We start from the raw sequence: 21,763 nt of genomic DNA on the forward strand, positions 1-21,763 counted from the left end.
ATTTTTTTTTTCCTTTATATTTTAATTTTTTTCTATCTTTTTGCCTGGATGATTGGTGGGGACACACATAGCAACATGGAGACTTTTATAAAGATTTCCCAGGATACCACGAAAGTGGAAAGATTAGGTATTATTATAGATTGAAAAGAAAAAGAATTTTAACATATATTTTTTTAAAAAATGAGAACTCCGTGGAGCATGTGGGGATCTTCCAACATCCAGGCATCCCCTTTTTTTTCTCTTTCTGATTTTTTTTAATAGGGATGTTAGGGGGAGGGGTTAAGGGGAGGGGGGCTGGGTAACACTTTTTTTTTCCACGCACATTTATTCTGTAACTATTTGAAAACAATAAAAAAAGTTTAAAAAAAAAAGGAAAGGTGGATGTGTTCAGGGCATGGATCAACACCTGGAATCAACACTAGGATCTGGCAACTGTGGATTGGGACAGGCTGTTTTATGGCAAAGGTGTGCTTGGTAAATGGGAGGCCTTCAAAGCAACATTTTGAAAGTAGCAAGCGGGTATGTCAGAATAAAAGGTAAAGATAGAAACTGCAGGGAAACTTGGATTGCAAGAGATATTGAGACCCTGGTAAAGCACAAAATGGATTTGCATAACAGGGATAGGCAGTCAGTTTCTTATGGAGTATAAGAAATGCAAGAGAACACATAAGAAATAAATCAAGATGGCTAACAGATGGCATGAGGTTGCTGTCACAGAAAAGGTGAAGGATAATCCTCAGGGATTCTAGTGATAGATTAAGAGCAAAAGGATTGCAAGGCACAAAGTTGGTCCTCTGGAAGACCGGAATGGCAATCCACGTGTGGAACCAAAGCAGATGAGGGAGATCTTAAATATTTTTCCATTTCTATTTACTCAGGAGATGGACAAAGAGTCTATGGGAGTGTGGAAAAGTGGCATTAACCATTTCAACCCTGGGGGAAAAAAACACTCCTCTGGCCACTCACACGCTCAATACACCTCATTTTATACACCAAAAAATGTCTCTAAATATAAACAAGGAAATTATACATTGCACAATCTACTTTCAATGATTCAGTACATTTACACGGACAGGTGTGTAAAAAGGGCCCAAAGAATATCAGGGACAAACAGGCCCAATTCAGCACAACCACAAACTGTTCCTGCTGCTACCATCCAGGAAACGGTACCACAGCAAAAGGACCAACAAGCTCCAGGACATCATCTTCTACCAGGCCCTCAGACTGATTAATTCATGCTGATACAATTGCATTTCCATGTTATATTGACTGTCCTATGTACAAACTATCTATTATAAATTACTATAAATTACACATTGCACATTTAGATGATGTAAGGTAAATATTTCTACTCCTCATGTTTATGAAATATGTATCTAATAAAGTCAATTCAATTCACCGTCTCCACTATCTGTTCTGTCATTCTGGCTCCCATTCCCCCTACAACTTATTTTAACCACATCACCCCCTCCCCTGCTCACTACCACTAGCAAGACTTACCACTAGGATATTCATCCCCTCTTGTTCTGTTCCTCTAACTAACGAATCCCCGATCAGCCTTTTGACTTTCCTCTGCCAGGTAATTCCCGCACAGATGCCTTGTGCAGGAAGGCACAGAGTCGACTGTAATTCCTTAGAAGGTTGGCGTCATTCAATGTCTGCAGTGAGATGCTGATGATGTTCTATAGGTCAGTTGTTGAGAGCGCCCTCTTCTTTGTGGTGGCGTGTTGGGGAGGAAGCATTAAGAAGAAGGACGCCTCACGTCTTAATAAGCTGATAAGGAAGGCGGGCTCTGTCGTGGGCAAAGTACTGGAGAGTTTAACATCGGTAGCTGAGCGAAGGGCGCTGAGTAGGCTACGGTCAATTATGGAAAACCCTGAACATCCTCTACATAGCACCATCCAGAGACAGAGAAGCAGTTTCAGCGACAGGTTACTGTCGATGCAATGCTCCTCAGACAGGATGAAGAGGTCAATACTCCCCAATGCCATTAGGCTTTACAATTCAACTGCCAGGACTTAAGAACTTTTTTTTTTTAAAGCTATTATTAATGCTTTTTGAGTTAGTGATTTAGATGCATATCATATTATTACTGAGTTAAGTATTGTATGTAAGGAGTTTTTGCTACAACAAGTGTATGGGACATTGGAAAAAATGTTGAATTTCCCCATGGGGATGAATAAAGTATCTATCTATCTATCTATCTATCTAACAGCTTCTAAAGTGGTCCACCTGTTGTTGTGTGAAATGGCCACAAGAGTCCTCTGCGATGGATATTTAACCTCATTCCCCCTCTTGATTCTCACACAGTTTCCTGTGTCCTGCACCTTGGGAGTAACTCACCTCTCTTCATGTCATATCTATCACCCCCTCCAACTGCTGGATGATCTGGAATTCACCCATTTCAAGTTGCAGCTCATTGAAGTGCAGGGTTGGTTACAAGCTGTAGCTGGATGCACATCTTGTAGGTGAGGGCATCAGGGACACTGGAGGTCTCCCCTCCTTCCCTCCAATACCCCTCTAATTTGTAATAACCAGTGTGCAGATAAATTTTGTACTGTGTATTTTTTACCCAGTGACAAGATGTGCACAGTGAATTTTATATAGAGAGGTATTCATTTTCACAGCTGGCAAGTCACTGTCAATAGGAACTTACATCTCCTCTGGGTTTGATCGAGTTCATCTGCACTCTCACACAACCTATGTAGCAGGTCTGTAACAGGAAATGGGGAATTTTCTCACCAAAGCTTTTGCACATTGTCCATATGTGGTTTGCTTGCTAAATTACGCTTTAAAAAGTCAGATTTCCAAATATCACTCCAATTCTTCCCACTTGCAAATTCTCCAGCAACTCTTGCATCACCACAATGCACACAGGCATCACTAGTTTCTGTATTCTACATAAATATTCCCCCTGAACCCTCCCCCAATGACTGACGGTGGTGAACTCAGTGAATGAAATCCCAATGAATATGAAAGTAAGGGCAGTTCTCTGTCTCACTGGAGTCTGGCACATTTGTGATGTGAAAGCTGCTTGTTGCCCAGGACAAAGGTGTTTGATATCATTATGTAGCCAGGGAGAATGGGACAAAACATGTTCTCACCGGTAGAAAAGTCCAGAGCAAGAGGAGGTAGAGGAAGCAACACACACAAAATGCTGGAGGAGCTCAGCAGGCCAGGCAGCATCTACGGAAAAGAGTACTAATGCCGATTTTCTCAACTGCTGATGTAAAAGATTTTGTTCCCTTTCTCCGAGTTCCTAATCCTTGCATTTAGATAGCTGGAGCTCAGCTCTGTCTGAGAGATCCATCGGTTCCCATTCCCTCATCAACCGGAAGCTCCCCGGGGCCCGTGTACGGATCGTGGGGCTGAGAGAGAGGGGAGAGAGCAGGACTGTTCCGGGATTGCTGGCCACGGTGTCCGGATTTCACAGGAATCGTCCCGAAGTCAGTGTTTAAGATAAAAACACGGAGAATCGCTCTTACCTGCAGCCGACATTTTCAAGGCCTTCTGTGTACTGCGCGCATGCGTGAAACTCAGGGACGTCCTCAGCCTGACGCCTGCGCATTTCATCGGCGCTTCAGCGCCGGCGAAATTCTTAACGCATGGCCCTATGGGTAATCACGGTGCCATTAAACATTTCTGCAAGCACCGGTCCAATGTCCATACCTCATTTTTTTAATCGTGTGTATAGAAAAATCTGCAGCTGCTTTAACTCAGAAAGCGGCTCCCATAAGCAATATACTCAATATCAACGTGTATCTAATGCCAAAGTAAGATGCAGATATAAAACACAGGAGATTCTGCAGTTGCTGGAAATACAGAGACGCACACACACAAAACGCTGGAGGAACTCTGTAATTCAGAGAGCAACTTAGCAGAGGAGTACACAGGCTAGGCATGCTGAAGGGGCTCTGTCTAAACGTTTTCTATTTATTCCTCTCTCCACAATTGCTGCCTGAAATTAACCTTTTTTTTCTGGTCAACCAGTTTCCAAATGTTTCTGATCTTTCTTTTGTAGCCACTTCCTACTGGTCTGATTCCTCCTCCTCGTAAACTCTAGACCCCATCTCTCTCTGGAACCCCAAAGCCCTGACTCAATCTGGCAACTCTTCAGTTTATGACTCTGCACCATCGAAGATTCACTCGCTAGTCTGCTGTCAGACTTTAGATGCGCATTGTGTTACGAGACCGCAGGTTCGTTTACTGTGAGTGTCGCTTTAAGTGCCTGAGTGAGGCAGGACTGTGACGTCAGACACAAGGAGAGAGAGAGAGAGGGAGAGAGAGAGAACGTCAAAACTACAGTCAGCTCATCGTCTTATTCACCCTGAAGAAATTCATGCTGGTGTATAAGATGATGAGAGTCATTGGTCGTGTGGATAGCCAGAGGCTTTTTCCCCAGGGCTGAAACAGCTAACACGAGGGGGAATTGGTTTAAGCTGCTTGGAAGTAGGTACAGAGGAGATGTCAGAGCTAAGTTTTTTAAACAAAGAGTGGTGTGTGTGTGGAATGCACTGCCAGTGACGGTGGTAGAGGCAGATACAATAGGGTCTTTTAAGAGACTCTCAGATAGGTACATGGAGCTTAGGAAAATGGTTGGTTATGTGGCAGGGTAATTCTAAGCAGCTTCTGGAGTAAGATACATGGTCGGCACAGCAATGTGGGACAAAGCATCTGTAATGTGTTGTGCATTTATATGTTCCCATGAAATTCAAGGGAAATCTCCTATCCCACGGAGTGGTGAACAGTTGCAACCTGTCATCTCAGGCAGAGTGAGAGGGGAACGGCAGGGAGAGATTTTGATATACTGATATAGAACAGAAACATGGGCAGGGACCAGATGGGCCGAGTGGCCTCTCTAGCGTACATTGTCAGTGTGGTCGAGACAGTAAGTACCTGAGACACGGGATTTGATAAAAACTGATTTATCTTTCACAGATCCATTGTATTAAACACCAGTCTAGTTTAAGGCTAACATCAGCAGAACAGACTCCTCCAATGCTCAGTGACCAGGGTTCAGTCCTGGGTGCGATGAGCAGCCGCAAGAACTGCAGAATCTGACAGTAACAGTCCCTCATGAACCTGCAGCTGCCTTCAGTCACCATGATGGCTAAACTTTTAACACAGAGATGATTTGAACTTCCTCCCTGGTGTAGGAGCGCTCAGACTGAAGATGTAGGGGAGAAGGAAAAAAAAGAGATAATAAAGTTGTTTAGGGATAAACAGAGAGGAGGAGGTGGAAAGTTTCTTGAATGCATCTGTTTTAATGCTAGGAGCATTGTAAGAAAGGTGGATGAGCTTACAGTATGGATTGATAACTGGAAATATGATGTTGTATCTATTAGTGAAACATGGTTGCAGGAGGGGTGTGATTGGCAACTAAATATTCCTGGATTTCGTTGCTTCTGGTGTGATAGAATCAGAAGGGCAAGAGGGGGAGGTATTCCAATGCTTGTCCGAGAAAATATTAGAGCGGTGCTTTGACAGGATAGATTACAGGGCTCATTTAGGGAGCCTATTTGGGTGGAATTGAGGAATGGTAAAGGTATAGTAACACTTATAGGGGTGTATTATAAACCACCTAATTGGGAGCGAGAATTGGAGGAGCAAATTTGTAAGGAGATAGCAGATATTTGTAGTAAGCACAAGGTTGTGATTGTGGGAGATTCTAATTTTCCACACATAGAAACATTGAAAATAGGGGCAGGAGTAGGCCATTCGGTCCTTCGAGCCTGCACCGCCATTCAGTATGATCATGGCTGATCATCCAACTCAGAACCTTGTACCTGCTTTCTCTCCATACCCCCGATCCCTTTAGCCACAAGGGCCATATCTAACTCCCTCTTAAATATAGCCAATAAACCGGCCTCAACTGTTTCCTGTGGCAGAGAATTCCACAGATTCACCACTCTCTGTGTGAAGATGTTTTTCCTCATCTCGGTCCTAAAAGTCTTCCTCTTTATCCTTAAACTGTGACCTCTCGTTCTGGACTCCCCCAACATCGGAAACAATCTTCCTGCATCTGTCCTGTCCAATCCCTTTAGAATTTTATACATTTCAATAAGATACCCCATCAATCTTCTAAATTGTAGTGAGTATAGATATAGATAGATAGATAGATACTTTATTCATCCCCATGGGGAAATTCAACATTTTTTCCAATGTCCCATACACTTGTTGTAGCAAAAACTAATTACATACATACTTAACTCAGTAATAATATGATATGCATCTAAATCACTAACTCAAAAAGCATTAATAATAGCTTTAAAAAAAGTTCTTAAGTCCTGGCAGTTGAATTGTAAAGCCTAATGGCATTGGGGAGTATTGACCTCTTCATCCTGTCTGAGGAGCATTGCATCGATAGTAACCTGTCGCTGAAACTGCTTCTCTGTCTCTGGATGGTGCTATGTAGAGGATGTTCAGGGTTTTCCATAATTGACCGTAGCCTACTCAGCGCCCTTCGCTCAGCTACCGATGTTAAACTCTCCAGTACTTTGCCCACGACAGAGCCCGCCTTCCTTACCAGCTTATTAAGACGTGAGGTGTCCTTCTTCTTAATGCTTCCTCCCCAACACGCCACCACAAAGAAGAGGGCGCTCTCAACAACTGACCTATAGAACATCTTCAGCATCTCACTGCAGACATTGAATGACGCCAACCTTCTAAGGAAGTACAGTCGACTCTGTGCCTTCCTGCACAAGGCATCTGTGTTGGCAGTCCAGTCTAGCTTCTCGTCTAACTGTACTCCCAGATACTTGTAGGTCTTAACCTGCTCCACACATTCTCCATTAATGATCACTGGCTCCATATGAGGCCTAGATCTCCTAAAGTCCACCACCATCTCCTTGGTCTTGGTGATATTGAGACGCAGGTAGTTTGAGTTGCACCATATCACAAAGTCCTGTATCAGTTTCCTATACTCCTCCTCCTGTCCATTCCTGACACACCCCACTATGGCCGTGTCATCAGCGAACGTCTGCACATGGCAGGACTCCGAGTTATATTGGAAGTCTGATGTGTACAGTGTGAACAGGACCGGAGAGAGTACGGTTCCCTGTGGCGCTCCTGTGCTGCTGACCACCGTGTCAGACCTACAGTCTCCCAACCGCACATACTGAGGTCTATCTGTCAAGTAGTCCACTATCCAATCCACCATGTGAGAGTCTACTCCCATCTCCGTTAGTTTGTGCTTTAAGATCTTGGACTGGATGGTGTTAAAGGCACTGGAGAAGTCAAGGAATGTAATCCTCACAGCACAACTGACCCCATCTAGGTGAGAGAGTGATTTGTGCAGCAAATACGTGATAGCATCCTCCACTCCCACCTTCTCCTTATATGCAAACTGAAGCGGATCCCGGGCATGCCTGGTTTGTGGCCTCAGATTCTGTATTATCAGCCTAGTCGATCCAGTCTTTCTTCATATGAAAGTCCTGCCATCCCAGGAATCAATCTGGTGAACCTTCTTTGTACTCCCTCTATGGCAAGAATGTCTTTCCTTAGATTAGGGGACCAAAACTTCACACAATACTCTAGGTGCAGTCTCACCAAGGCCTTGTACAACTGCAGTAGAACCTCCCTGCTCCTGTACTCAAATCCTTTTGCTATGAATGCCAGCATACCATTCACCTTTTTCACCACCTGCTGTACCTGCATGCCTCCCTTCAATGACTGGTGTACAATGACACCCAGGTCACCTCCCCTTTTCCTAATCGGCCACTGTTCAGATAATAATCTGTTTTCCTGTTCTTGCAACCAAAATGGATAACCTCATATTTATCCACATTAAATTGCATCTGCCATGAATTTGCCCACTCACCTGAGTCACTGGTGTTAATTACAGGGGACTTCAACCATGTGACTTTGGACAAGACACTACCTGCTTTCTCCCAGTATGTGGATTGTTACACCAGGGGTAATAGGACTATTGACCTACTGTATGCAAACGTAGAGGATGCATACAGTGCATCCCCGCTGCCTGCACTGGGGAAAGCTGATCACAACCTGGTTTTGTTACAGCCCAGATATAAATCAATCGTGATGAGGCATCCCACTACCACACGCTCTTTTAGAAAGTGGACTCCTGAAGCTGAACAGGCCCTGAGAGACTGCTTCGGTACTACTAACTGGGATGTACTGCAAGGGGGGCTCTGTGGGGGTGTTGAGGAGGTCACTGAATGCACAACGGACTATATTAATTTTTGTGTGGATGCCGTTGTTCCTGTTAGAACTGTTCGCTGCTATCCCAATAATAAGCCCTGGATCACTAGTCACATCAAAGGCCTCCTAAACCAGAAGAAGAGGGCCTTTAAAGATGGTGATCGGTTGGAGCTTAAAAGAGTTCAGAAGGAACTCAGAGTACAGATAAGGGGGGCAAAGGAGCAGTATAGGAGGAAGCTAGAACAAAAGCTGCAGAAAAAAAAGCATGAAGGAGGTGTGGGATGGGATGAAGATCATCACCGGATGCGGTGCAAAGCGGGGGGCAAACATAAGTGGAGATGTGGAGAAAGCGAACCAGCTGAACAACTTCTTCAATAGGTTCGACAGCACAATCTCATCCTCACCGCAGAACTCCACACCAGGCTTATTTCCCTCACAGGAAAATAGCCACTCACAGGAGACCTTGCACACGCCCAGGATTACGGCTGCACAGGTGGAAGGTCAACTGAGGAAGATCTGTACCAGCAAGGCGGCTGGACCGGATGGAGTTTCCCCACGATTACTGAGGGCCTGTGCGACTGAACTGGGAGAACCACTACAGCGCATCTTCAACATGAGTCTAGACCAGAGAAGAGTACCCAGACAGTGGATCCACAACCAAAGGAGTTGAATGACTTCAGACCTGTTGCCTTGACGTCGCACATGATGAAGACCATGGAGCGGCTGATAATACAGAATCTGAGGCCACAAACCAGGCACGCCCGGGATCCGCTTCAGTTTGCGTATAAGGAGAAGGTGGGAGTGGAGGATGCTATCACGTGTTTGCTGCACAAATCACTCTCTCACCTAGATGGGGTCAGTTGTGCTGTGAGGATTACATTCCTTGACTTCTCTAGTGCCTTTAACACCATCCAGCCCAAGATCTTAAGGCACAAACTAACAGAGATGGGAGTAGACTCTCACATGGTGGATTGGATAGTGGACTACTTGACAGATAGACCTCAGTATGTGCGGTTGGGAGACTGTAGGTCTGACACGGTGGTCAGCAGTACAGGAGCGCCGCAGGGAACCGTACTCTCTCCGGTCCTGTTCACCCTGTACACATCAGACTTCCAATATAACTTGGAGTCCTGCCATGTGCAGAAGTTCGCTGATGACACGGCCATAGTGGGGTGTGTCAGGAATGGACAGGAGGAGGAGTATAGGAAACTGATACAGGACTTTGTGATATGGTGCAACTCAAACTACCTGCGTCTCAATATCACCAAGACCAAGGAGATGGTGGTGGACTTTAGGAGATCTAGGCCTCATATGGAGCCAGTGATCATTAATGGAGAATGTGTGGAGCAGGTTAAGACCTACAAGTATCTGGGAGTACAGTTAGACGAGAAGCTAGACTGGACTGCCAACACAGATGCCTTGTGCAGGAAGGCACAGAGTCGACTGTACTTCCTTAGAAGGTTGGCGTCATTCAATGTCTGCAGTGAGATGCTGAAGATGTTCTATTGGTCAGTTGTTGAGAGTGCCCTCTTCTTTGTGGTGGCGTGTTGGGGAGGAAGCATTAAGAAGAGGGACGCCTCACGTCTTAATAAGCTGGTAAGGAAGGCGGGCTCTGTCGTGGGCAAAGTACTGGAGAGTTTAACATCGGTAGCTGAGCGAAGGGCGCTGAGTAGGCTACGGTCAATTATGGAAAACCCTGAACATCCTCTACATAGCACCATCCAGAGACAGAGAAGCAGTTTCAGCGACAGGTTACTATCGATGCAATGCTCCTCAGACAGGATGAAGAGGTCAATACTCCCCAATGCCATTAGGCTTTACAATTCAACCGCCAGGACTTAAGAACTTTTTTTTTTAAAGCTATTATTAATGCTTTTTGAGTTAGTGATTTAGATGCATATCATATTATTACTGAGTTAAGTATTGTATGTAATTAGTTTTTGCTACAACAAGTGTATGGGACATTGGAAAAAAGGTTGAATTTCCCCATGGGGATGAATAAAGTATCTATCTATCTATCTATCTATCTATCTAACCTATCCAAGTCACCCTGCATCCTCCTCACAGCTAACACCGCCGCCCAGCTTCATGTCATCTGCAAACTTGGAGATGCTGCATTTAATTCTCTCATCTAAATCATTAATATATAATGCAAACAATTGGGGTCCCAGCACTGAGCCTTGCAGTACCCCGCTAGTCACTCCTTGCCATTCTGAAAAGGTCCCATTTACTCCCACTCTTTACTTCCTGTCTGCAAACCAATTCTCTATCCACATCAATACCATACCCCCAATTCCGTGTGTTATAAGTTTACGCACTAATCTCCTGTGTGGGACCTTGTCAAAAGCCTTTTGAAAATCTAAATATACCACATCTACTGGCTCTCCCCTATCCACTCTAGTAGTTACATCTTCAGAAAATTCTATAAGATTCGTCAGACACGACTTTCCTTTCACAAATCCATGCTGACTTTGTTCGATGATTTCACCTCTTTCCAAATGTGCTGTTATCACATCTTTGATAACCGACTCTAGCATTTCCCCCACCACTGACGTCAGACTAACTGGTCTATAATTCCCCGGTTTTTCTCTCCCTCCTTTTTTAAAAACTGGGGTTACATTAGCCACCCTCCAATCCTCAGGAACTAATCCAGAATCTAAGGAGTTTTGAAAAATTATCACTAATGCATCCACTATTTCTTGGGCTACTCTGGGATGCAGACCATCTGGCCCTGGGGATTTATCTGCCTTTAATCCCTTCAATTTACCTAACACCACATCCCTACTAACATGTATTACCCTCAGTTCCTCCATCTCTCTAGACCCTCGGTCCCTTACTATTTCCGGAGGACTATTTATGTCCTCCTTAGTGAAGACAGAACCAAAGTAGTTATTCAATTGGTCTGCCATGTCTTTGTTCCCTATGATCATTTCACCTGCTTCTGACTGTAAAGGTCCTTACATTTGTCTTGACCAATCTTTTTCTTTTCACAAAGCTGTAATTTATGTTCCCTGCCAGCTTTCTCTCATAACCTTTTTTCCCTTTCCTAATTAAGGTCTCTGAATTTCTCCCAGTCCTCAGGTATGTCGCTTTTTCTGGCTAATTTATGTTTCTTCTTTGGACTTGATACTATCCCAAATCTCCCTTGTCAGCCACGGGTGCACTACCTTCCCTGATTTATTCTTTTGCCAAACTAGGATGAACAATTATTGTAGTTCATCCATGTGATCTTTAAATGCTTGCCATTGCATATCCACCGTCAACCCTTTGAGTATCATTTGCCAGACTATCTTAGCTAATTCACGTCTCATACCTTCAAAGTTAACCTTCTTTAAGTTCAGAACTTTTGTTTCTGAATTAACTATGTCACTCTCCATCTTAATGAAGAATTCCACCATATTATGGTCACTCTTACCCAAGGGGTCTCACACGACAACATTTCCTTCCTCGTTGCTCAATACCTAATGTAGAATGGCCTGCTCTCTAGTTTGTTCCTCAACATTCATATGCAATAAAACAAATTATTATCTGAATGGCCGATTAGGAAAAGGGGAGGTGCAACGAGACCTGAGTGTTATTGTACACCAGTCATTGAAAGTGGGCATGCAGGTACAGCAAGCGGTGAAAAAGGCAAATGGTATGTTGGCATTCATAGCAAGAGGATTTGAGTACAGGAGCAGGGAGGTTCTACTGCTGTTGTACAAGGCCCTGGTGAGGCCACAGCCGGAGTACTGTGTGCAGTTTTGGTCCCCTAATCTGAGGAAAGACATTCTTGTCATAGAGGGAGTACAAAGAAGGTTCAACAGATTGATTCCTGGGATGGCAGGACTTTCGTATGAAGAAAGACTGGATCGACTAAGCTTTTACTCGCTGGAATTTAGAAGATTGAGGGGGGATCTTATTGAAATGTATAAAATTCTAAAGGGATTGGACAGGCTAGATGCAGGAAGATTGTTTCCGATGTTGGGGGAATCCAGAATGAGGGGTCACAGTTTAAGGATAAAGAGGAAGACTTTTAGGACCGAGATAAGGAAAAACTTCTTCACACTGAGAATGGTGAATCTGTGGAATTCTCTGCCACAGGTAACAGTTGAGGCCAGTTCATTGGCTATATTTAAGAGGGAGTTAGATATGGCCCTTGTGGCTAAAGGGATTGGGGGTATGGAGAGAAAGCAGGTACAGGGTTCTGAGTTGGATGATCAGCTATGATCATACTGAATGGCGGTGCAGGCTCGAAGGGCCGAATGGCCTACTCCTGCACCTATTTTCTATGTTTCTATCCACGGTCAACCGTTTAAATATCATTTGCCAGTTTGTCTTAGCTAATTCACGTCTCATATCTTCAAAGTTGCCCTTCTTTAAGTTCAGAACATTTGGTTCTGAATTAACTATGTCACTCTCCATCTTTAAAGCTATTATTAATGCTTTTTGAGTTAGTGATTTAGATGCATATCATATTTTTACTGAGTTAAGTATTGTATGTAATTAGTTTTTGCTACAAGTGTATGGGACATTGGAAAAAAGGTTGAATTTCCCCATGGGGATGAATAAAGTATCTATCTATCTATCTATATTATGGTCACTCTTACACAAGGGGTCTCGCATGACAAGATTGCTAATTAACCCTTCCTCATTGCTCAATACCCAGTCTAGAATGGCCTGCTCTCTAGTTGGTTCCTCAACATGTTGGTTCAGAAAACCATCCCGCACACATTCTAAGAAATCCTCTTCCTCAGCACCCTTACCAATTTGGTTCACCCAATCTATATGTAGATTGAAGTCACCCATTATAACTGCTGTTCCTTTTTTGCACGCATTTCTAATTTCCTGTTTAATGCCATCCCCAACCTCACTACTACTGTTAGGTGGCCTGTACACAAATCCCACCAGCGTTTTATGCCCCTTAGTGTTACGCAGCTCTACCCGTATCGATTCCACATCCTCCAGGCTAATGTCCTTCCTTTCTATTGCGTTAATCTCTTCTCTAACCAGCAACACAATCCCACCTCCTTTTCTTTCCTGTCTATCCCTCCTGAATATTGAATATCCCTGGATGTTGAGCTCCTATCCTTGGTCACCCTGGAGCCATGTCTCTGTGATTCCAACTATATCATATTCATTAATAACTATCTGCACATTCAATTCATCCACCTTATTACGAATGCTCCTTGCATTGACACACAAAGCCTTCAGGCTTGTTTTTACAACACTTATACAATTATGTTGAAAAGTGTCCCTTTTTGATTTTTGTCCCTGGATTTGACTGCCTGTCACTTTTACTTTTCACCTTACAACTTTTTGCTTCTACTCTCATTTTACACCCCTCTGTCTCTCTGCACTTGTTCCTATACCCCCGCCACATTAGTTTAAATCCTCCTGAACAGCAGTAGCAAATGCTCCCCCTAGGACTAGCAGAAGGGACAGCCCTCAGTGAATCCTGTGTATGCAGACTGGAAGCCTCAAGAAATGATAATGATCATGAATCATGCCCCAGATAGAAAAGAAAAACCAGCACAGTTTGCTCAGTGTGTCCACAGTACTACACAAATGTTTAATGCGACTCTGCAAGATTTATTCGGTCTCTCCTGCATGATTCTCTCAGCTGATGAGGGGTGGAAATGGAAGGCAGAATTGAGATACCAAACCTATCAGGAGTTACAGGCGAGAAACCATAATGAGAATGAACAGACAGACCAGATCATTCAAGCTTTGTAAAGGGCTCTCCAGCAACCTGTAAACATCACTAAAGTACCTGAATGCAAACCTAAACCTGGGGAATGGGGACCAGACTATTGAGAGCGATTTGTGTCCTGCTACGGCACCTTCGCAGGAGACCAAGACTTTAATGATGGGAATCTGTCCCCCCAGTTCAATGCCCTACTGTTCCAATGCTTACCAACTAAGTTAGCCAATATGATTAAAACAAATAATATGGATTGGCCTGACAATGACCGAAATCGAATGCGACGAGCTTTGACATATCATTAGGACCCAACTATCGAATCCCCATCAACCCCGAAGGGAACTAATATTAAAGGTGAATATGCTCAGCGGGAAGAAGGACGCGAGCGGGCTATATCTGAGAAACAGAAATGGGAACAAAAACCGACCAAGGGACAGGTGGGGACAACAACCCATTTAGAAACTGACAAGAAGATGCTTCCAACCATGAGTGTCAACCCTCAGGAAGAGCCCAGTGTAATATTGCAAGTTGCTGGAAATCCAATTCCATTTATGACTGATATGAGGCAACCACAACGACTCTCGATCAGGAAATAGTATCGGAAAAGGGATTCCAGCTATCAGACGCTACAATCACTCTGTCAGGGTTCAAAGGCACGGAACATACGTATTCACGTACCCAGCCACTGCAGGTGGAATTCCAGGGGAACCAGTGTGAGGTTTCATTTACAGTCACCACCAGACGGGGGTGTAATCTCGTAGGGAGAGACTTCCTCTGTCCGTTGGAAGTCGAGATTCTATGCACGGACAAGGATATCACGCTGGAACTGCGAACAACTGATAGCTTCCTCAGTTTCTGACCACCCAGGGGTGGGCACTTTATCTGGACTCCAGTACATTTGAACACCTTCTGCCAGCGGCCGACTCTCATGTGACTCTGTGTTATGACCCTACGTGGTGCTCAACTGAGGAAAGCTAATATTATGCACCCCTCGAGGGACAGAAATTCCCAGTCATGGTGATTGGAGAGGTTAAAGGAAGAGACGGCATTGCATTTCTTACTGAAGGTCCAGATTTCTTTTGGCGACAGACAGGATTGGTGGTTCCCCATACCACCTTCAGGGTTTGCCCTGGGTTCAAGCCAAAGAGCCTAGGGCTCCTTGCCTACACTCTGATGAAACAGGCCTCCAGCACCGAGGGAGACTGGCAAGACTTTGCCGTGGGCCAACTCCGATACTGGAAGGAGTTTGAGGTGAAAACAGGACATCTGGTAAGACATTCTTTTAACAGTGACCGAACCCAAGACGTTATACCCCATCTCTGGGCAATTTCAGTCCATGAAGTCAGCCCTCCTGTCCGGATCACAGTGAAAGAAGGACAGACTCTCCCATCCATTCTGCAATACCCTCTCTAGACTGTCCGGATCACTGTGAAAGGACAGACTCTCCCATCCATTCTGCAATACCCCCTCTAGCCTGTCCAGATCACTGTGAAAGAAGGACAGACTCTCGCATCCATTCCGCAATACCCCCTCTAGCCTGTCCGGATCACTGTGAAAGAAGGACAGACTCTCGCATCCATTCCGCAATACCCCCTCTAGCCTGTCCGGATCACTGTGAAAGAAGGACAGACTCTCCCATCCATTCTGCAATACTCCCTCTAGCCCGTCCGGATCACAGTGAAAGAAGGACAGACTCTCCCATCCATTCTGCAATACCCCCTCTAGCCTGTCCGGATCACTGTGAAAGAAGGACAGACTCTCCCATCCATTCTGCAATACCCGCTCTAGCCCTTCCGGATCACAGTGAAAGAAGGACAGACTCTCCCATCCATTTAGCAATACCCCCTCTAGCCCGAGGCAACGTTTTATGAGGATGGAAACTCTTTTGTGGATCCATCAGGAAAACAATATTCTGACTATGCGATAGTGATGGACAGTGAAGTAATTGAGCAAGCCTCTTTTGAAGCAGCTGTCTCCACCCAGAAGGCTGAGCTGTTTGCTCTGACTCGTGCCTGTATCCCAGCAACAGACTAAAGTGGGAACGTTTACACAGACTCCTGTTATGCATTTGGAATTGTGCATGACTACACGGCTCTCTGGGAACATGGGGATTCCTGACTTCCTCTGGCCACCCCATTAGTAATGCCACCTTTGTAAACAACTTACTCACCGCTCTACAGCTACCTCGAGTTTTGTTCTTCTCAGGGGGACGCCTCTGAGGAGGAGTGAAAACTGTGGTCCCAGATGGGGTGCCAGAAAGACCCCGACCTGGGTTTTTGGATCACCCCAGCGGGACAGGTTTGTGTTCCTATACAGTTTTTACCAATACTGGTCGATTATATACATAATTGTACACTCCTGGGAAAGGAGGGAATGGTTGGTATCCTGTACCCTGCACACCGGGTACGACTCCCTTGACAGGTGGATCTTTTTCGTGTCTACAAGTTGATTTTATTGAATTGCCTAGAGTCCATTGCTATAGATACTGCTTAGTTATTATAGATGTGTTTAGTAGATGGATTGAAGCTATTCCAACTACCATTAATACTGCTGTGACTGTTGTGAAGGTATTATTAAGGGAAATAATTCCCAGGTATGGCCTGCCAGAGATGCTGAGTTCAACAATGGCCCACACTTTATGGTGAAAGTAAATGAAGGAGTATGTAACAAACTAGCTATCAAGCAACAATTCCAGTTTGTACACCACCCACGGGCCGCTGGCAGAGTGGAAAGAGCCAATGGCACTCTGAAGAGTAAACTGGCCAGACTAACAGCGGAGACTGGACCCACTTGGTTGAAGGTCCGACCATTAGCCCGATTCCACATAAGGGTTACCCCACAGGGGAAAACAGGGTTGTCACCAGCTGAAATCATTTCTGGACAGCCCATGAGGACACCCTAGGGACAAAGTCTCAGGATTAAAGGCAAAGTGAATAAGAATAAGGAACCTTGGTTCTCGATGGATATTGGAACTCTGATAAAGAAGAGAGAGATGTATGACATGTGTAAGAAACAGGGAGCAAATAAGGTACTTGAGGAGTATAAAAAGTGCAAAAAAATACCTAAGGAAGAAATCAGGAGGGCTGAAAGAAGACATGAGGTAGCGTTGGCAGTCAAGGTGAAGGATAGTAAGAGCTTCCACAGGTATATTAATAGCAATAGGATAGTTAAGGGATAAAATTGGTCATCTTGAAGATCAGAGTGGTCGGCTATGTATGGAACCAAAAGAAATTGGGGAGATGTTAAATGATTTTTTTGTGTCTGAATTTACTAAGGAAACTGGCATGGAGTCAATGGAAATGAAGCAAACAAGTATTGAGGTCATGGAACCTATACAGATAGAAGAGGAGGAGGTGCTTGCTACCTTGAGGCAAGTAGATAAATCTCCAGGACCTGACAGGGTATTCCCTCGGACCTTGAAGGAGACTAGTGTTGAAATTGCAGGGGCCCTGGCAGATATATTTAAAAGTAGCTATCTATGGGTGAGGTGCCAGAGGATTGGCGGATAGCTCATGTTGTTCCATTGTTTAAAGAAGGCTCAAAAAGTAATCCAGGAAATTATAGGCTGGTAAGTTTGATGTTGGTCATGGGTAAATTATTGGAAGGAGTACTAAGAGATAGGATTGACAATTGTTTGGACAGACAGGGACTTATTAGGGAGAGTCAACACGGCTTTGTGCATGGTAGGTTATGTTTAACAAATATATTAGAGATTTTCGAGGAGGTTACAAGGAAAGTGGATGAAGGCAAGGCAGTGGATGTAGTGGACTTCAGTAAGGCCTTTGACAAGGTCCCGCATGGGAGGTTAGTTAGGAAGATTCAGTCACTAGGTATACATGGTGAGGTAGTAAATTTGATTGGGAATTGAGAATGGGAGAAGTCAGAGAGTGGTAGTGGAGGATTGCTACTCTGAGTGGAGGCCTGTGACTAGTGGTGTGCCACAGGGATCAGTGCTGGGTCCATGGTTATTTGTCATCTATATCAATGATCTGGATGATAATTTGGTAAATTGGATCAGCAGATTTGCTGATGATACAAAGATTGGAGGTGTAGTGGACAGTGAGGAAGGTTTTCAAAGCTTGCAGAGGGATCTGGACCAGCTAGAAAAATGGCAGATGTAGTTTAATATAGACATGTGTGAGGTATTGCACTTTGGAAGGAAAAACCAAGGTAGAACATACAAGGTAAATGGCAGGGCGCTGAGGTGTGCACTAGGACAGAGGGATCTAAGAATACTGATACAAAATTCCCTAAAAGTGGCATCACAGGTAGATAGGGTAGTAAAGAGAGATTTTGGTTCATTGGCCTTTATAAATCAAAGTATTGATTATAAGAGTTGGAATGTTATGGTGAGGTTGTATAAGGTATTAGTGAGGCCAAATTTGGAGTATTGTGTGCAGTTTTGGTCACTGAATTACAGGAAGGATAATACTAAGGTTGAAAGAGTGCAAGAGAAGGTTTACAAGGATGTTGCCAGGACTTGAGAAACTGAGTTACAGAGAAAGGTTGAATAGTTTAGGACTTTATTCCCTGGAGCGTAGGAGAATGAGGGGTGATTTGATAGAGATGTATAAAATTATGATGGGTATAGATAGAGTGAATGCAAGCAGGCTTTTTCCACTGAGGCTAGGGGAGAAAAAAAACCAGAGGACATGGGTTAAGGGTGAAGGGTGAAAAGTTTAAAGGGAAAATTGGGGGGGGGGTTCTTCATAACTGAGTCTGACTGGTACTGGCATAACTGGTTCTTCTGGGCACATTCAGTCTCACTCCCAACTATTTCCTACCTTCCTTTGTACAGGTACGTAATGTCTAAAGGACCAGTGTTTGAGTAAATGAGACTCACCAAACTTTCTCCTGACTGAATCACTGGAATCTCCAAGTCAGATGGGTTCTCTCCAGTTGATGCTCTCAATCCTCGGGCTGGTTCACTTGTTGCTGTTCCCTCGTCTTCAGTCGTGGTTTTTCTTCCAATAAATCTCTCTTTGCAGGTCTAACTTAAACATGAAAGATAATGAAGCACGTTAACAATGAAAAGGAGGACCAAACGTATCTGCTGAATGTTACTAGGAACAAAACTCACTGAAATTTAAACGTTGGCAAATATAATGATGTCAGTGAACAATCTTTAATTGTCCCTCACACATCACAAAACAATATGGGATAAGAAGGAGCCATCATTCAGTCATGGTAAGACACAAGACACAGGAACAGAATTAGGTGATTCAATCCATCTGGTCTGCTCCACCACTCAGCCATTCAATCATGGCCAATTTTTATTCCAACACCATATTCCTGCCTTCCTCCTGTAACCCTGAAACTACTCAGCAATCATCAGTATATTAATCTTCACAAATATACCCAAATGGCAGCCTCAAACAAATTCTGCGGCAACAAATTCCACAGATCAGACATCTTGTGGCCAAAAATTTTTTCTCATCTCAGTTTTAAAGGAAAGCATCTTTATTCTGAGACGGTGCTCTCAGATCACAGACTCTCTGTCTAATGGAAACATCCTCTCCATGTCCACTGTATCCAGGCTTTTCAGCATTCGGTAGGTTTACTTAACCATACATCCCTCCACCACCCCCACCGCCCCTCTGACCTCCATTGAGCACAGGTCCAGAACCATCAAATGCTCCTCATATATAAATCCGATCATTCCTGAGATTATTCATGTGAACCTCATTAGCAACGACTGCACTGTACACATTTCCAGGAATAACAGACAAATCGGTTCCAGGATAATTTACAGGGAAAAGTTGTGCTTCCTTTACTGTTATACTATCACTCCATTTCCAGGTGAAAACAGGACCATTTCAGGAAATTTGTATTACAGATCCTAGGATACAGATCTTGTCTTGTCTATACTGGACCGACCGCCCTCGCTGGGCTATGAACGTGCAGGAGTAATGTATGGCTCAGCTCTACTGCGGGGAGCTGAGGCTCGAACCATTCTCCCCCTAGACTTCCCAGTCCCTCGGTAAAGCAGGCAGTGAAACCAAAGATCCCCACAACCTGGGACGTTCTCCTTTCTCACCCACCCCACTCCGGGAGAAGACACAACAGCCATAAAGCTCCAGGCCAAATGCGAGAAGCCTCAGTAAACGAGGCGAGTTCGGGGAAGTTAATGGGACTCAGCGGCCAAAATCACACCACGTGATCTGGCGTCACAAAGCGGAGGGCGGGGCGAATCTGCGGCACACAGCCTCACGTGACCTGACGGCGGGACTTCCATTTCAATTCTGTGGAAACAGACAGCCTGGGCTCCTGGTTTGGATCGTTCAATGCAGATTAAGTGAAGTCGACACATTTCTGACGAGCCCAGATAGTTGGGAAACAAATGAATTCCTGGCCCACAGTTCGGGGCTCACGGTCAACATCGGATCTCCCCGCTCGGGATCGGTCTCAATACTCACCGATGGGAAAGTGATATCTTCGGCCCGCAGACAGAGATACCGACGGAAGAGACGAAAGTCTTTCACGAACACACAGCCGACCCACTTCAGCTGTGAGCAGAGAGGAAAACACCGTCCACCCGGAGACTGTGAACATGCGCGAAGAGATTATTACATCATCGGGAGGCGGGGCCTCGGAAACAGACGCCAGATGCTGCCTATCTGCGGTTAAATGGGAGGGGCAAACGGGATCACGTGTCAGGATTGGCGACCCCCCCCCCCCCCAGGCAGAGACTCTAGCTACTCATTAGATAGATAGATAGATAGATAGATAGATAGATACTTTATTCATCCCCATGGGGAAATTCAACCTTTTTTCCAATGTCCCATACACTTGTTGTAGCAAAAACTAATTACATACAATACTTAACTCAGTAAGAACTAACTCAAAAAGCATTAATAATAGCTTTAAAAAGTTCTTAAGTCCTGGCAGTTGAATTGTAAAGCCTAATGGCATTGGGGAGTATTGACCTCTTCATCCTGTCTGAGGAGCATTGCATCGATAGTAACCTGTCGCTGAAACTGCTTCTCTGTCTCTGGATGGTGCTATGTAGAGGATGTTCAGGGTTTTCCATAATTGACCGTAGCCTACTCAGCACCCTTCGCTCAGCCACCGATGTTAAACTCTCCAGTTCTTTGCCCACGACAGAGCCCGCCTTCCTTACCAGCTTATTAAGACGTGAGGCGTCCCTCTTCTTAATGCTTCCTCCCCAACACGCCACCACAAAGAAGAGGGCGCTCTCCACAACTGACCTATAGAACATCTTCAGCATCTCACTGCAGACATTGAATGACGCCAACCTTCTAAGGAAGTACAGTCGACTCTGTGCCTTCCTGCACAAGGCATCTGTGTTGGCAGTCCAGTCTAGCTTCTCGTCTAACTGTACTCCCAGATACTTGTAGGTCTTAACCTGCTCCACACATTCTCCATTAATGATCACTGGCTCCATATGAGGCCTAGATCTCCTAAAGTCCACCACCATCTCCTTGGTCTTGGTGATATTGAGACGCAGGTAGTTTGAGTTGCACCATATCACAAAGTCCTGTATCAGTTTCCTATACTCCTCCTCCTGTCCATTCCTGACACACCCCACTATGGCCGTGTCATCAGCGAACTTCTGCACATGGCAGGACTCCGAGTTATATTGGAAGTCTGATGTGTACAGGGTGAACAGGACCGGAGAGAGTACGGTTCCCTGCGGCGCTCCTGTGCTGCTGACCACCGTGTCAGACCTACAGTCTCCCAACCGCACATACTGAGGTCTATCTGTCAAGTAGTCCACTATCCAATCCACCATGTGAGAGTCTACTCCCATCTCCGTTAGTTTGTACCTTAAGATCTTGGGCTGGATGGTGTTAAAGGCACTAGAGAAGTTAAGGAATGTGATCTTCACATTAGTCTGTGGAAAGAAGCAAACTTGCCGCTCACATCTCCTCTCACCTTAAATGTATTAGAAATTTCAAC

The 21,763-nt window shown here is 44.7% G+C and overlaps 1 protein-coding gene across 4 annotated transcripts in view; it reads right to left on the reverse strand.

Moving 5' to 3' along the window:
- LOC140722102 (uncharacterized) overlaps nucleotides 1-20,395 on the reverse strand; it is a 36,198-nt gene extending 15,803 nt beyond the window's left edge. For 2 of the 4 annotated variants that reach the window (XR_012097530.1, XM_073036892.1), the window contains exons 1-2: nucleotides 20,260-20,395; nucleotides 18,687-18,837 (exon numbers count right to left, since the gene is read on the reverse strand). The gene's annotated coding sequence lies outside the window, so the exon portion shown is untranslated. Of the gene's footprint in view, nucleotides 1-3,485; nucleotides 3,627-18,686; nucleotides 18,838-20,259 lie in introns of those variants that run through there. The other 2 variants (XM_073036894.1, XM_073036895.1) reach the window with 2 other exon arrangements.
- Nucleotides 20,396-21,763: the final 1,368 nt, after the last annotated feature.

The sequence above is a fragment of the Hemitrygon akajei genome, unplaced genomic scaffold (assembly GCF_048418815.1).
Source record: "Hemitrygon akajei unplaced genomic scaffold, sHemAka1.3 Scf000069, whole genome shotgun sequence".
NCBI lineage: Eukaryota > Metazoa > Chordata > Chondrichthyes > Myliobatiformes > Dasyatidae > Hemitrygon > Hemitrygon akajei.